The sequence below is a fragment of the Octopus sinensis genome, linkage group LG2 (genome assembly GCF_006345805.1).
Source record: "Octopus sinensis linkage group LG2, ASM634580v1, whole genome shotgun sequence".
In the NCBI taxonomy this organism is placed as follows: domain Eukaryota; kingdom Metazoa; phylum Mollusca; class Cephalopoda; order Octopoda; family Octopodidae; genus Octopus; species Octopus sinensis.
In genome coordinates this window covers 10,292,895-10,310,737 of record NC_042998.1, presented here as the reverse complement: position 1 = coordinate 10,310,737, position 17,843 = coordinate 10,292,895, and the positions used below count along the sequence as shown (strand labels likewise).

The window sequence follows — 17,843 nt, the reverse complement described above, 5'->3', positions numbered from 1 at the left end:
TCAAACAGTGTTACTCAATACTTTTTGGTAGATTACATATTTATTTATTTTTACAAGGAAAAGGTCAACAATGGCTTCAAAGTTTTGGCTTGCTCACCTTCACCAGACAGCCTTATAAAGCCACTGTCAACATTTCTCTCATACAAGTTAATAATTATACATATGTGTGTGTGTGTGTGCATGTAATATGTATGTGAGAGAGAGAGAGAGAGAGAGAGATAGATTCCATTCATTTAACCTCCATTTTTTCCATGTTTGTATTAGTTGGTCCTCTGCTTATTTGAGACAAGATCTTACAGACATATGCTCTTCCTGTTGCCAACCATTACTTATTTCACAAGTAAAGGGGTTTTATTTACATGCACATGTGTGTGTGTCTAATTTCAACATTTATTTTAATCATGACCTATATCAAAACTTAAATATCATACTGACATACTGACCCCTTTGTTGAATTATTAATATTAAATCATAATGTACTCTTAAGTATCCTGTTATTATCTAACTTAATGATAATCTGTCAAAATATTTACGTTCTTTCTCACCTGATGTGCCACTTGTAACATTTCACTCTAGATGTTAACAGCAGTAACAGCTACAAGCATATTCTTTCACTTTACTATCTCAGCAATCAACTCTCATTGAATGAACTATCTATATCTTTTAAGTAAGTTTTGATATCTTTGAATAATCTCTTATTTTTCTTTTGCATTGTTTCTTTCTGATGAGATATGTTTTTCCTTCTTCAAATATCTGCAACTTTGACACTTTTTTAAAATTTACTATTATTAATTGTAAAAATCAAATTAGAGGGTTATAATTAATTAATTCAGACCTAGTATGTTAAAAGTAATGTAAAGTGTTATAGGGTAAAGACCCCCTTCGGTCATGAATGACCATGGGATTGCACCTAGAGAGTTACCCTCCTAGACACAAGTCCGGGCAAGGTTGTTTATGGAAGACCAGCAGTCGCCCATGGATACCGGCCTCCCCTCTCCACGCCACCAGTGTTATCCAAGGGAAAGACAAAGGTCGATACAGCTTGGCACCAGTGACGTTGCAACTCATTTCTACAGCTGAGTGAACTGGAGCAACGTGAAATAAAGTGCCTTGCTCAAGAACACAACACGCAGCCCGGTCCGGGATTCGAGCTCACAACCTCACGATCGTAAGCTCGACGCTCTAACCACTGAGCCGGTGGTTATTATTGCTGTTCTTGTTCATTAGGTCCTCATCCAGTAAATCTATGAACAAAGGTACTTCTGTGATGACAACATCTAGGACAATATTGCTCTGTATAGTTTTTCCTTTTAATTATATTTTTCTAAGACGGTAGGACATGATGTGAGGGAGACTTGGCTGTTATTTTTGGTAGATTGAGTATTCCAGTTGGTGTTCACTCGTTGTTAGATTCTAGCAGAATATATAAGGCAAAATGAAACTCAATGGAATTTGTTTAACTCTTTTGTGTTCAGATTATTCTCTCAAATGTGATGTTTGTTTATTTAAAAAGGTTTGAATTAATCATGCATTATCTTGTAGTTTAGAGATTTCAGTGATGTGATTTTTTAGTTTTAGAATGACATGGTAGGGCTGAGGTGAGAGGCAAGATCTGGTCAGTTTCAATATAAAACAGGTTAAATATTCTGGCCGGATATGGCCGGTTTGAATGCTAAAGGGTTAAAAGCTATAAGTTTCTTCTGCTTCATCCTATTCAGTCTATTAACTCACTTCGAATGTATTGTGCTGTTATAAAAATCGTTTCTTGTGTTCCTTGACAATGTAAATCTGAAACTACTTGGCCAAAACATAAATCATTTGTATGGTACTATGTGATTAAAAGACTAGAAACCATAGGAGCATTTTAAGTTACTGGTACTTTCAGAGGTATAGCCCTGTAGTTAAGAAGCCTGCTTTGCAACTCATAGTTTTAGATTCAGTCCCTCTGCGTATTACCTAGGGCAAGAGTTTTCTACTGTAGTTCTAAACTGCCCAATGTTGTGAATTTGTTAGGCGGGAACTGTAAAGCCCATTGTATATGTGTTTGTGTGTGTATTTTGATGAAAGAGTATAAACATCAGAAATAAAACTGAAAAAATTATACCGTTCAAATGAAGTTTCTTACAATAGTAGTTCAGCACTGAATTACAGACACCTGCTTGTCACTTGCTGTCAGAAATGCAGTGAACCAGTGACTGACCTGTGAGAAAACCTGTAGCCAACAATAATGTTGCTCACAAATTCATCATCATCATTGTTTAACGTCCATTTTCCATGCTAGCATGGGTTGGACGGTTCAACTGGGATCTGGGAAGCCAGAAGGCTGCGCCAGGCCCAGTCTGATCTGGTAGTGTTTCTACAGCTGGATGCCCTTCCTAACACCAACCACTCCGAGAGTGTAGTGGGTGCTTTTTATGTGCCACCTGCACAGGTGCCAGACAAGGCTGGCAAACAGCCACGATCGGATGGTGCCTTTTATGTGCCACCGGCACGGGGGCCAGACGAGGCTGGCAAACATTGTCAACTAAAATAAAATTCCTCAACACACTGGAATAGGATACTAAACTGGCATGCTTATGTAAAGATCTTTGAAGTGAGGCATGAAGAATACATCTTGCCCAAATTATAATCAGAATACTTAAAGTGAATATGAACTCATAATCCATAACCTTTTAATTCAAATCTTTATCTACCTGACTATTTTGTCTCTAAATTACATACATGAAGGATATATTTTCAAACTTTACTATTCTTATATTGTTTGTGGTATTATATATCTGTACAAAACATATTGCTCTTCTCTGCATTAATATGGTGGACTGACATTAGATAAGCTATCCAGCTTTAAATTATTCTTCTAGCAATATTCATGTGAATGGCCAAATATGCAGTAATGTCCAATCCATGTGAGATCTTAGAAATGATTCATATTAAATCTGAGAAAATTATCAAAGATTTTATCAAAAATCTTGCAAATTCCAAATCATTTACCCTGTTATATGATAATCTGTACCAATCTTTATGCAGTTGATTAACTTGAATTCCTCTGATTGATACAATGATCATGATGAAGCTCTTGTGCAGACAGCCAAATTAGATGTCTGTTACCTGGTTGGATATTTTACTAAATACTGATTGGGACAGGTGGGTTGGATGTCAAAACCAGTAATGATTGTTTTTGTAGATTCAATTGACTTGTTGTCTCCTACCAAAGACTGGGTTGATGCATACAGATAATTTAGACATATTGATTCCTTACACATGGATGCAAAGCCTTAAACTTGTAAGTATAGGCGCAGGAGTGGCTGTGTGGTAAGTAGCTTGTTTACCAACCACATGGTTCCGGGTTCAGTCCCAGTGCGTGGCACCTTGGGCAAGTGCCTTCTACTATAGCCTCGGGCCGACCAAAGCCTTGTGAGTGGATTTGGTAGATGGAAACTGAAAGAAGCCCGTCGTGTATATGTATATATATATATATATATATATGCGTGTGTGTGTTTGTCCCCCTAGCATTGCTTGACAACCGATGCTGGTGTGTTTATGTCCCCGTTACTTAGCGGTTCGGCAAAAGTGACTGATAGAATAAGTACTGGGCTTATAAAAGAATAAGTCCCGGGATTGAGTTGGTTAATTAAAGGCGGTGCTCCAGCATGGCTGCAGTCAAATGACTGAAACAAGTAAAACAGGTAAAGAGAGATATACAGGAAATGACTTGATGCGACGTACATGCATTTTACCAAATGCGTACGTAAATATTACAAATTACATGGAATGATTTCAATAGTGAAACGGAGGTTATTCTTGGAACTTGCTATTCTGTAACCTAACTCTACAACTCAAGTCTTTCACTCTAGAGTTGTTTCCCATTAAATATTCAGACCTAACTATTACACATGTCACTTCATGAGTAATAAATTCTTGTTTGTAAACTTTGTTCTTATTATATTCATTTCCTATTATTTCTATACAGTTTAGTCAAGCATTTAAATCAACTGTTTAGAAAGCGTTTCAATAGCAATTAGCCTATATACCTGACCATAGATGAAGCTTAAACTTTATCCTGTATTAAAAAATCATTGTCATAATTTTGTTTCATAGAACATTGACCTCTTTCTAGGAAACAAAACGTATTTTATAATTGTTAGGTATTCTGAGAAATGACAAGCAATATTATCTTTCGTCTTCAACTTGCTTCAGTCATTAGACTATGGCCATTCTGTAGCACCACCCTGAAGAATTTTAGTCAAACGAATCTGCCCCACTGCTTCTTTTTTTAACACTTGTTATTTATTCTGATCTCTTCTGCTGAATCACTAGGTTACAGGGATGTAAACACACCAATACCAGTTGTTAGGCACAAAAACACATACATATAGATATATTGATACAGATATGATGGGTTTCTTTCAGTTTCTGTCTACCAAATCATTTATAAGGCTTTGATCAGCCCAATGCTATAGTAGAAGACACTTGCCCAAGGTGCCACACAGTAGGACTGAATGTAGAGCCCAGTGGTTGGGAAGCAAATTATTTACCACACAGCCACGCCTGCACCTAAAACATAGCTTGACACTATTTAAGATTATTTTTTAACCTTTCATTTATTAGTTAGAAAAGAAGACAGTGTTCATGAACTTTTTACAAGAGCTTCGAGACTGGTAGAATGGAGAGAGAGAGAAGAAAGTATCTCAAACTGGAGACCTGTCCTGAATGTTTACACCACTGTGATGTCTGTTTGCGATACCTGGGGTACCAGTGTTGGTGTTAAAACAAGTGGTAGATTAAGCCTACCCTCCAAGTAGAGACCATGGCAAGATGTGGGCTTCCATCACTACCCTTCTGGACTGGAACTTTTTTATTGACCCTGTAAAGATTGAAAGACAAAATTGTCTTGGACTTAGAACAAATACAGCAAGACATTCTATCCAATGCTCTAATGACTGTCATTTTACTGCCTTCATTGAGTTTGTTTGAGTTATGTCTCTTTTCTTACTGATTTGAAATTCTATTCAGATCTATTTTCACTGTTATCCTTCTGAGATTGATAAAATAAGTACCAGTCAATAAAAATTAGTTCTAATGTTGATGTTGTAGATCCAGCTACAAAAGATGGGAATACAATAGGGATTCATTCCAAAGGCTGAAACCTGTCTTAGTCACTGCCAATTTTTTTTCTGTGTCTAGCTGTCATATTGTCTTTTTGTCCAGCAAATTAATCTTCCTCTGTATACTGTATACAGTAAGATCACTACTACTACTACTGTTAAGGTGGTGAGCTGGATGTATCGTTAGCTTGCTTAGTGATATTTTGTCCATCTGTATGTTCTGGGTTCAAATCCCACTGAGGCTGACTTTGTCTTTCATCCTTTCAGGGTCAATGAAATAAGTATTAATTGCACATTGGGCCTTGTACCTATCATCATCATCATCGTTTAACGTCCGCTTTCCATGCTAGCATGGGTTGGACGTATGACTGAGGACTGGCGAACCAGATGGCTGCACCAGGCTTCAATCTTGATCTGGCAGAGTTTCTACAGCTGGATGCCCTTCCTAACGCCAACCACTCCGAGAGTGTAGTGGGTGCTTTTTACATGCCACCGGCACTGGCAACGACCTCGCTCGAATCTTTTACACGTGCCACCGGCGCGGGTGCCAGTAAGGCGATGCTGATAACGATCACGCTCGAATGGTGTTTTTTACATGCCACCGGCACGGAGGCCAGATAACCGCTCTGGCAACGATCATGCTCAGATGGTGCTCTTAATACCCTACTAGCACGGGGCTCGAGTGCCAGTAGTGCGACGGTGGACCTATAGTAGAAAGAATGATTATCATCATTATCATTTATCATCATGAAAGTGGCAAGCCTGTAGAATCATTGGCACACTTGGCAAAATACTTGGCTGCATTTTTCCTGCTCTTCACAGTCTGTGTTCAAATTCTGCTGAGGCTGACCCTTGCCTTTCATCCTTTAAGGGGCAATAAAATAAATACAAGCTGAACATTGGGATCCATGTAATCAACTAGCTCCCCCCAAATTTCAGGCCTTGTGCCTTTAGTTGAAAGGATTATTATTATTATTGTTGTTTCTGTCATTGGACTGCAGCAATACAAGGTTGCTGCTTTGATGGGTTTCAATCATTTTAACCCATTACTTATTTTAAATCTGGAGTTTATCAATCACTATTTGTCCAGTCACTAAGTAATGGCATTTCAATGAAGAGCACTGTTTTTAAATGGTGTTAATGTAAAGACTTGGAGGCAGGTATACCCAAATGCACACATATATGCATGATAGGCTTCCATAATTTCCATCTACCAAATTTTACTCAAAAACATTGGTCAACCTGAGGTTGAATTGGAAGGTGCCTGCTACAGATGCCAAGCAGTGGGACTGAACTCTGAAACTATATGATAGCAAAGCAAACTTATAACATTACACTGCTATAATCTTTCTATTTTTTTATTTGCTTCAGTCACTGGACTGTGGCCTTGCTGGGGCACTGCCTTGAAGTGTTTAGTCAAACAAATCAACCACAGTACTTATTTTCAAAGCTTGATACTTATTCTATCAGTCTCTTTTGTTGAGCCACTAGATTATGGGGATGTAAACAAACCAACAGTTGTCAAGCAGATATATATATATATATATATATATGTATGACAGGTTTCTTTCAGTTTCCATCAACAAACCCACCCACAAGGCTTTGGTTGACCTGGTGCTGTACTAGAAGACTCTTGCCCAAGGTGCCACAGAGTGGGACTGAACCTGGAACCATTTGGCTGGGAAGCAAACTTCTTGTCTCTTGTCTTAATTTCTCTTATTTTGTTAAAACTTGGAATTAGGCCAATATTTGTAAACATAGTGAGGAGATGTCTGAGCAAAATAGTATCGTTTGAAGGCCATAATTGTTCCTGTTTATGTTTGGTCTTAAATTACCTGTAATCAAAAGCACCTGCCCCTAACCATCCTATTTAAAAGAAAAAATTGTATACCCATAAGTTTTTTTTCTGTTTTATGAATAGCAGGGTGTGATTTAAGGGGTATATGGTTATTATTTCCAGCATCTTGGACAGCCACATACAGGATACATCAATTGGCTCAGTGTCAAAGACCATGTGTTTTAATCTGTTACAGGAATTTTATTGTTCCACATTGCTTCATCAAATGGATTGTATTTGTAATCCGAGGGACTTTCTCTGTCACTCTCTGTCATGCTGATTCTGTCAGAAGATTATGGATAAGTTATGGATTATGTTATAGATATATATATATCTATTTCTTTACTGCCCACAAGGGGCTAAACATAGAGGGGACAAACAAGGACAGACAAAGGGATTGAGTCGATTATATCGCCCCCAGTGTGAAACTGGTACTTTATTTATCGACCCAGAAAGGATGAAAGGCAAAGTTGACCTCGGCGGAATTTGAACTCAGAACATAAAGACAGACGAAATACCGCTAAGCATTTCACCCGGCGCGCTAACGTGTCTGCCAGCTCGCCGCCTATAGATATATATATCTGTGGAATACTCAGCTATGTGACGGTACAGGGCGTAGTGGTTAGTGTATTCACTTCACAATTGTAAGGTTGTGAGTTTGATTCCTGGCAGCAAGTTACTTCAGTTCCTGTTTTTTTTAGGCCACTCAGCTAACAAAGGTGAGTTGTACGTGTAATACAAAGGGCCAGACTTGTCACATTCTATGTCACATGGAATCTCCCTGAGAACTACATTAAGGGCATGCATATCTATGGAGTGCTCAGTCATTGCATGTTAATTTCATGAGTAGGCCGTGCCATTGATCGAATCAACTAGAGCACTTGTCATAACTGACAGAGTGCCCTGTCACTCTGCCACTTACAGTCAGTGATACAGATTATCAAACAATTGAATGCTCCTCACCAAAACTGAGAGACATCCATTTCCTTTACTTTGTGTGAGGAGGACTCTTGGTTTTCACTCAGAGGGCCTGGGTTTGGTTTCTTGCATGGGAATGCATATTCTGTGCAGGCATGGCTGTGTGTTAAGAAGTTTGCTTTCCGACCACATGGTTCTGGGGTCAGTCCCATTGTGTGGTGTCCTTGGGCAAGTGTCTGCTACTATAGCCTCTGACTGACCAAAGCCTTGTGAGTGGATTTGGTAGACGGAAACTGAAAGAAGCCCATCATACATGTGTGTGTGTGTTTATGTTTGACACCCACCACTGTTTGACAACCAGTGTTGGTGTGTTTACATCCCTGTGACTTAGTGGTTCAACAAAAGAGACCAGTAGAAAAATCTGCCTCAATGAATTCTGTCTGACTCATACAAGTATGTAAAGGTGGGTGTTAAAATGTTGATATATATATATATATATATATATATATATATATCACCGTGACCGACCAGGCCATTAGATGTTGTTACACATCGCTGGTCACAATGCGCTTCGCATTGTTTTTTTTTTTAGTCTTCAAATGACGCCACCCCGCTGGCTAAGCGAGCAGGCCAACAGAAGAAAGAGTAAGAGAAAGTTGTGGCGAAAGAGTACAGCAGGGATCGCCACCACCCCCTGCTGGAGCCTCGTGGAGCTTTAGGTGTTTTCACTCAATAAACACTCACAACGCCCAGTCTGGGAATCGAAACCGCGATCCTACGACCGCGAGTCCGCTGCCCTAATCACTAGGCCATTGCGCCTCCACATATATATATATTGTGTGTGTGTGCGCACATGCTGAGAGCATGTGTGTGAATGACCGTGTCAAACATAAATTGTGCTTACCATATGATCAAATCGGTAGATTAAAGGATTTGTTAAAAATATATCAGTAAAATTAGAACAAAAGCAGACTTGTTAAAAAAGGAAATCAAGCAGCCAAAATAAACACAGGCTTTAATAAGTTATATAAATATCAACATTTGCAGACCTATCCAAGCATTGTTGATAAAAGTCATTTATCTTTTGTAATAAAAATTCATATGAAACATTTTTTTTTAAACAAAGATATGGAATTTGTCTATCTCAATTTTTTCATAGTTGAAACCTTATTTTTATCTATTGATTAATGTATCTAAATGATCAAGTCAGAAACTATGCCTCGTTGGAGTTCTTGGTTAAATTTAGCATTAACCTTCTCAAGACCAATGCATCTAGTAGTTTACTTCTAAGTTGTTTCAAAATAGCTTCTGTCTACTGTTATTCTTCCTTCCAGTTTAACTTCGTTGGCATGCGGATTTATAGGTTACAGATTTGCACATTGTTAGCTCTATCTTTATAACAAACATTTCAGATACCCAACTGACAGACATTTGAAACACTTGTAATCATTCGATTTGACTTTTGTAAGCAGACAAAATGTCCTTCAGCTCTTCCACTAATGTTTCTTTTCCAGTCACTCTATTTAGTACCAAACAGTGAAGTGTTATTTACTATTTTCAAGTATATATCTGATTGTGTTGCTGAGGTAACAGCCCTTATCTAACTTGTTACTACCAATCACTGTCTCATAGCATGGGTCTTCTTACCGTCTCAGTTCAATGTCTAAATTCATTTACATTATCTTAAATTTCTTACCTGTTTACTATTTTCTATAACAATGTATCTACACAGGTAAATTCTATCAACTTTGAAATGCCAACTTAATCTTTCTACACCTTCTGTGTAATTTCACTTTCTCAACTGGACTCATTCTTTTCATTTATATCATTGTAATTCTTTTTATTTATTCATTTATCTATTTATTTATTTGTGAGAAATTGTGAACACAGGTGTTTTTATTAGTTTATTTACTTTGAGTCATTTTATATATATATATATGTAAGAATATAAAGTGTTGTGTGAAATATTTTTCATTGTTAATGGTGTCCACCTTGGAATTGTGGTGTGAGTGAGATGAAGGAAAAGAGAAAAAGAGAGTAGGTACATTGTTCATTTGCTATTCTTTGTTAAAAGAAAACAAAAGTTGGAAAGAAAAACACAGGTTTGTTCAGAAACTTTTTCATATTTCAAATTGAGTAGTTATCATTTCACTACAATGTTTTTCTATTTCTTCTCCGGGGCAGAAATTCCTGTCACCATGCAATTTCAGTTGCTGCTTTGAATTTCATTCTCCTCTAATTATTTATTCATTTATGAAGGAAAGAGGAAACAGTTTGTTTGGGTCAGAGCTGTTTTAATGTCAGGGTAGAAATCCTACAAAGGCTATATTTTGACTGAAAGAAAAGATTTATGTATTTGTGTGTGTAACTATATAATTAAGTCTGTTCTATGGTTTCTTGTGGGGAGCCAAGTGAACATCAGACGGAAATTTTGCAAACCACTGAGAAACTTTAATATCCACTTAAATTACCTGAGTGAAACCATAGTATCAATGCAAAATGCTAACTAGGAAACTATGTGAAGCCACTAAGCCTGTATTAGAGGAACTGCAGTTTTCCAAATTGTGTACCACAAGGATCACTCCTTTCACCCATTCTCTTCAACCTGCGTCTACATGACCGTTCGACATCTCTGCAATTTTTCACACCACCCCAAAACAGACACCTTTATACATAAATAATATCATGCTCATATCTGCTCATCATTCTCCAGATATTGTTACTCCATTGCTTGAACTGTACTTAAATCCTCTGAAAACTCAGCTCACAGCAACATTTTACAATAACACCTACTAAATCCATTTTACTTGCAAGGCCAGAGAACATTGTATACAATGGTGGTAACTCACTTTGGCCATAGTAAATGGACTAGAGCTGGTAAAAGAGTAAAAGAATAAACAACCATCATACTAAACATCACATACTACACACACACACACACACACACCAGGAAAATAGCAGGAATTACATACAATCCCTCTGCAGCATTATCCGCTCACATAGAGGACACAGTGGAAAAAGCAAAACAGCCCACAGAACAATCACAAATACCATATTTGTCTACGAAAAAGACACAGTAGTAATGACATACAAACACTACACTAAATCCTTTATAGACTATACCAGTCTTACGTGTGTCCTTGATATCCTCACAACAAACCACAAAATACATAAACCTGTATGTTACATATCATTTCAGGTTGTGCAATGACCACACCTACAGATCACCTACTCAAAGAAACAAAGCTATCGAAAAGAAAAGAACACCTGAACATTGAAGGGGGAGAGTCTCTTCTGGCTGTAAGCTTCAGCTTCCACAATCACTGTCACTGTCTGAATAATCACTTTTCAAACATTCAGACCTATCTGTAATATCCCCAGAGCACGACTTCACCTGTTGCTCACTCCCAAAAATAGGTGTAAAGGAGCAGCAACTGCTGTGCCGCCAGTATGGTTGCCATCAAAACCTATAAGCATACAGAAACGAACAGGACAGTGGAGAGAGGGCAGTGTGTCTAGACTATCAAACCACACTCATCATCATCGTTTAACGTCCGTTCTCCATGCTAGCATGGGTTGGACGGTTCAACTGGGGTCTGGGAAGCCAGGAGGCTGCACCAGGCCCAGTCTTATCTGGCAGTGTTTCTACAGCTGGATGCCCTTCCTAACGCCAACCACTCCGTGAGTGTAGTGGGTGCTTTTTACATGCCACCTGCACAGGTGCCAGGCGAAGCTGGCAACGGCCACGGTCGGATTGGTGCATTTTACGTGCCACCGGCACGGAAGCCAGTCGAGGTGGCACTGGCATCGGCCTCGATTCAGATGGTGCTTTTTATGTGCCACCGGCACGGAAGCCAGTCGAGGTAGCACTGGCATTGGCCACGATTCGGATGGTGCTTTTTACGTGCCACCGGCATGGAAGCCAGTCGAAGCGGCACTGGCATCGGCCACGATTCGGATGGTGCTTTTTACGTGCCACCGGCACGGAAGCCAGTCAAGGCGGCGCTGGCATTGGCCACGATTCGGATAGTGCTTTTTACGTACCACCAGTCCAGGGGTCCTGGCATCTGCCGGGTGCCAGTCATAGGATTGGTTCAATTTCGATTTCTATTCCATTGTTGCAGTATGTAGTATGGTATTCATGAAGTTATGGTGTAACTTAGAAGCTGAATCAGTAGGTTGTACCGTATTATTCAGTTGTCTATCTGCTTGCCATCGAACTGCTCTATCAGCGCTAGTTTGGGGCTATGCAACAACAGCAAAAGCAGATTCTACACACTTCACAACTGGTGTGTATTGAGTACCTTAATATGTATTTATACAAGCACATAAACCAAAACTGTCCCTTGACATGCTAGAAATAGTAGCCAAATCACAACCTGCCATCTTGAAAAATGAGCTATGCATTGTACAATATAATTGGTTCAACCCATGCTAGCAAGGAAAGCAGATGTTAAATGATGATGATGATGATGATGATAAATTGGTTGTGCAAATGATGGAATACTTGTGGTTGGAACACCTTTAATCATTAGCTTTTTTAATCAGTTTAGGCACTGACAACATAGATTACACACACACATGCATGCACGCACGTGCACACACACACACACTATTTGTGTCAGTTATGAAATATATATATACATATATATATACATATATATATATATATATATATTTAAAGCTATTTCTGTCACATATTTTCTGTCATTGTGATGAAATATTTGAGTAGAGGATGTTCTGGAATCTTTGTATCCACGTGCCGCCTGTTTTGTCCAATTTGGTTCACCCACATAACTTTAATCAATGAGTTCCGAAAATATCCAGTATGTGGGTTATTCAGGGTCTACAAAATTACTGGCTTTGGTTTATTAAATAACTTGGTTGTGTTTGCTGAGAACACATTATCATCATTTTATGTTTGCTTTACCATGCCTGCATGTGCTGGACAGGTTGTCACAGTCTGTGAATTTTTATTTGGAGTTAATGTCCTCCTAGGTAAATCAGAGACCACTTTTCACTTAGTAGTTCTAGTTTTTGCATAGTTTCCCTTCTTATCACCAACCAGAGTGCATTACCTCATGGCATTGTTACTACCATTGTTGTCTTGTTACCAGAAAGACTAAAAAGTCCTCTTTGTCAAGATTAAAGAGTCCCCTTTTCCCTACCTTTTCTCCTTTTTTTCACACAATTTGATATGTATGTATGTATGAAATTGCATCTCTGTAAAGTTTTCTTCAATTCATCCAACTAAGGTATCAATGGGATGTGTGCAGGGCAACAAATGGAAGCCACATCAAACTGCACCAAGCTGTATGTAAACTTTATTAGTTGATCCCTTATTCAACATGCATATGAAATATATAGCATTGCGAACTACATCAATAAACAATTTTGAAATCCTACCATGACCTTATATAATGGGCATGAGGATTTCAGGATCTGAGGGATATGGTAATTCAATGAGAAGCATTACTAGTATAATTATTTGGATATGTGCAAGCGCTCACTACCTTTTTGCAAATATTCATACAAACCCTCTTCTTTTCAGATGCTACTCATTCACTCTTCCCATCTAATTTATAATCTTAGAACGGCCAAATCAATGTAGGCCCAAGGAAAGGTAGACCTGGTGAGGTTGTTGAAATGCTAGAACAATGGCATGTAGACTTGAGCTATGTGCAAGAGTTGATAGAGAAGTGAGCCTCAACCAGATTTTTCATGGGCAAGGAACAGAGATAAATTCTTCTGAGAAGGGAATAGTGGTGTAGATGGTGTAGGCATACTGTTGACAGAGAAATGGGTAGATAAGGTGGTTGAGGTACTCAAAGTGTGTAATAGGATAATTAAGCATTTAAGTAGAGTACCATATTTAATTTTTACTTTTCCTTGAATATGTGATGACAAAGGAACAGACTTATGAGTTTCATTATCTTACAGTTGTTTTTGCCTGTAGAAGATGTAATGGACTCATAGTTGGGTGCCTGAGTAACACCTTATAGCTTCATTGGAGCTCATACACATACAGACTATCATGGATACTCCCACTGTTAGACAACATATGAGGGTTCGGTAATTTCTTGCCGAACAACCACACAGATGATTTGTTTATAGTGATCAAATATTTGTGTACACGTAAGCTCATTCCCTCCATCAAATCAACATTACCTGTACAGGTGTACCATGTGCCACATGTCAGATGACAAAATGATCGCAGAGCAACGTGGAATGAAGTGCTTTGCTCAAGAACACAACACAACAAACACCTAGTCTGGGGATCGAGACCATGATCTCATAATCATAAGTGCAGCGCCCTAACTGCTAAGTCATGTGCCTTCAGACTATATATCTCTCTATATATAAATGGCAAAATGTCTGTGTGTCCTTTATACAAATCCACAATTTTTCAGTTAGAAGGCTCACACATTCTATGGTCATTCAAAACCATCCGAGGTTGGTCGTGCACATCTTTACATTTCCCCAGTCACCCCATAAAGCCATTAAAAAATCAATAAAAGCGACTTTTTTGTGAATTTTCTATCCAAAACCCAATCAAAATGCCCGAAACTTGATACGCCAATTGAATGCCAGCTAGCTGTATGTGATTGGTCGGAGATTTGGACAGTACTCGCGTGTATGTGTGCATGCACGCAGCTGTATATGCATGCACTAGTACTATGACCCGGCAACGCTGGGTCATAGTGCTAGTATATATATATGTATATATATATATATATACACACACACACACATGCATACATATATAGTGCAACCCATGTCAGTATGGAAAAACGAACATTAAATTATTCTGGAAATACACGTAAAAGAGCTGAGGGTGTAGATAAGATAATTTAGTATTCAAAAAGATGTAAGGTGTTAAGTTCAAATCTTGGCTGATACCATTCTGTTGTGCATCAAGGAAAGATCCATTACTCTAACAGCCTTCATTTGCTGCTCCTACTTATTTATGGAGCTGCTGGTATGCAGTTGGACAGTCAGTACACATGTACCAACATATTTATTAATATCTCTTTTTGGGGAAAGAGTTAACAAACCAAAAATATAGCCTCCAACCTTCCAATGGTAATATGATGAAAATGTTTAATAGCAAAGGAATTTTGTTTATAGGTGTTGTTTATTTTCATTTTTATATTAATTTTAATTATTTCTCACATCGTTTCTGAAGATTGATTGTTACTCTTCTTTTGTAGTAGCAGTAGTTTTACTTCATCTTCTGTTTATTATTTGTTTGTCTGTTGCCTTGGTTTTATTTTGTCTCTACTACTACTATTACTACTACTGCTGCTGTTGCTGTTATGTGTTCAGTGTCTCGTTGCTGACTTGCGAAGTTATACAGAACAGCTGTTGTCAAGTAACATCAGATGCAACCATCTACTAGCTGAGTTCGTGATTGCCCCGTGGCCCTTCTTTGGCCTAAAGGGTAGTTTTCCTCACTCTGATAGCTATAGGAAAAGGTTGTGTGGTGGACATGATGACTGCAAGGGCTTTCCTCTTCAACTGAGCCATCAACAACTTCAAGTTCCATTTGGAGAGTTAGGTGAGGGTGGAGAGGAATGTTCGGCCCTCCGTTAAATTTTCTGAAGAGTGGATGAGTGTACTGAGCATGGCTTGGTAGTCAGCATAATCATGAGTCTGTTGGGCTCTTTAATTCGCCCCTAGGTAATCCTTGTTCCTTCTTTTTGGGGATTTCTTTGTTGTTATTGTTAGTGCTAAAATTGTTAACCTGCTTTTTACTGAACCAAAACCCTTAGTCAGAGCTTTGGACAAAATGCCCACTGGTATTTCTTCTGACTCACTATGTACTGAGTTCAAATCCCACAGGGGTCGGTAAAATAAATACTAATTGAGCACTGGGGTTGATGTAATCAACTAGACTCCTTCCCCAAAACTTCAGGCTTTATGCCTTTAGTAGAAGGGATTGTTATTATTATTATTATTTCTATGGCGGCAAGCTGGCAGAATCATTAGCACACTGGGCAAAATGCTTGGTAGTATTTTGCCCGTCACTATGTTCTAGTTCAAATTCTGCCAAGGTTGACTTTGTCTCTCAGCCTTTCAGGGTTAATAAATTCAGTACCAGTCAAGTACTGGGGTCAATGTGATCAACTGTTCCCCTCCCTACAAAATCCAGGCCTTGTGCCTGTAGTAGAAAGGATTATTATCATTATTATTATTATCATTATTATTTTTTTTTCCTTCTTTCTTCAAATTTTCCTCCGTTTCTCGCCAAGTGTTGTTATTATTATTATTATTATTATTATTGTGTTTTGGCCTTGCTTTAATTTATGCAGCATGCTGCACCCATGTCTGAACTAGAGATGTCAAGGAGCCTCAAGATTTTGCATCTAAAAATGCTAACAGGTGAGGTGCTATGTAACTGAGAAAACTAATGCGTGTGTGTAAAAAGGCAAAAAATTCTTTATGAAATTTACAACACTGGATTAGTAAGACTGCATTTATATAGACAGGAATTGTTAGCATACAGGGCAAAATGTTTAGCAGCATTTCATCCATCTACGTTCTAAGTTCAAATTCCGCTGAGGTCAACTTTGGGGTCATCCTTTTAGGGTCGATAAATTAAGTGCCAGTGAAACAATGGAGTCAATGTACTCATCTAGTTCCCTCCCCCAAAATTTGAGGCCTTGTGCCTTTAGTAGAAAGGATTATTATAATAATAATAATTATTATTATTAATATTATTATTATTAATATTATTATTATTATTATCATTATCATTATTATTATTATTATTATTATTATTATTATTATTATTATTATTATTATTATTGTGTTTTGGCCTTGCTTTAATTTATGCAGCATGCTGCACCCATGTCTGAACTAGAGATGTCAAGGATCCTCAAGATTTTGCATCTAAAAATGCTAACAGGTGAGGTGCTATGTAACTGAGAAAACTGATGTGTGTTTGTAAAAAGACAAAAAATTCTTTATGAAATTTACAACACTGAATTAGTAAGACTGCATTTATATAGACAGGAATTGTTAGCATACAGGGCAAAATGTTTAGCAGCATTTCATCCATCTTACGTTCTAAGTTCAAATTCCGCTGAGGTCAACTTTGGGGTCATCCTTTTAGGGTCGATAAATTAAGTGCCAGTGAAACATGGAGTCAATGTACTCATCTAGTTCCCTCCCCCAAAATTTGAGGCCTTGTGCCTTTAGTAGAAAGGATTATTATAATAATAATAATTATTATTATTATTATTATTATATTATTATTATTATTATTATCATTATCATTATTATTATATTATTATTATTATTATTATCATTATCATATTATTATTATTATTATATTATTATTATTATCATTATTATTATTATTATTATTATTATTATCATCATTATCATTATTATTATTATTTATGGGTTTTTCTCCATCTTTCAAATTTGCTTCCATTTCTTGCTGAGTGTCTTCTCGACTCTTAGGGCAAAGAAACTCAGTATACATTGGTAGGTCATTAAACTAAACTCACTAGTTTGTTCATTTTTTTTTTTTTTTAAAGTTAAATTAAAATACATGGGTTGTAATAGTTCTCACATCAACAATGCTCTTCTCAATACGTGTGATGTACCAGTTAAGACAATCTTTTGCACTTCTTGCAGGGATGGTAAGCCAGGGATCAATCTCAGACAAAATGCCTCTCTGTAGTATTATTACCCTCTATCTTTTACTTGTTTCAGGCAATGGACTATGGCAATGCTGGGGCACTGCCTTGAGGGGTGTTAATTAAATAAACCAACCCCATTGCTTATTTATTTATTTATTTATATATTTATTTTTTTGTCAGGGACTTATTCTATCACTTTTTACTCTTTTACTTGTTTCAGTCATCTGACTGCGGCCATGCTGGAGCACCGCCTTTAGTCGAGCAATTCGACCCCAGGACTTATTCTTTGTAAGCCTAGTACTTATTCTATCGGTCTGTTTTGCCGAATCGCTA

General features: G+C 37.8%; 1 protein-coding gene across 6 annotated transcripts in view; it reads left to right on the top strand.

Moving 5' to 3' along the window:
• LOC115224313 (mitochondrial proton/calcium exchanger protein) overlaps positions 1-17,843 on the top strand; it is a 106,239-nt gene that overhangs the window by 25,558 nt on the left and 62,838 nt on the right. Inside the window, exons 2-3 of one of the 6 annotated variants that reach the window (XM_036511565.1) lie at positions 629-667; positions 11,060-11,191. The exons of 2 other annotated variants lie outside the window; for them this stretch is intronic. The gene's annotated coding sequence lies outside the window, so the exon portion shown is untranslated. The remainder of the gene's footprint in view (positions 1-628; positions 668-11,059; positions 11,192-17,843) is intronic. 3 more of the 6 variants (XM_036511572.1, XM_036511559.1, XM_036511569.1) reach the window with 3 other exon arrangements.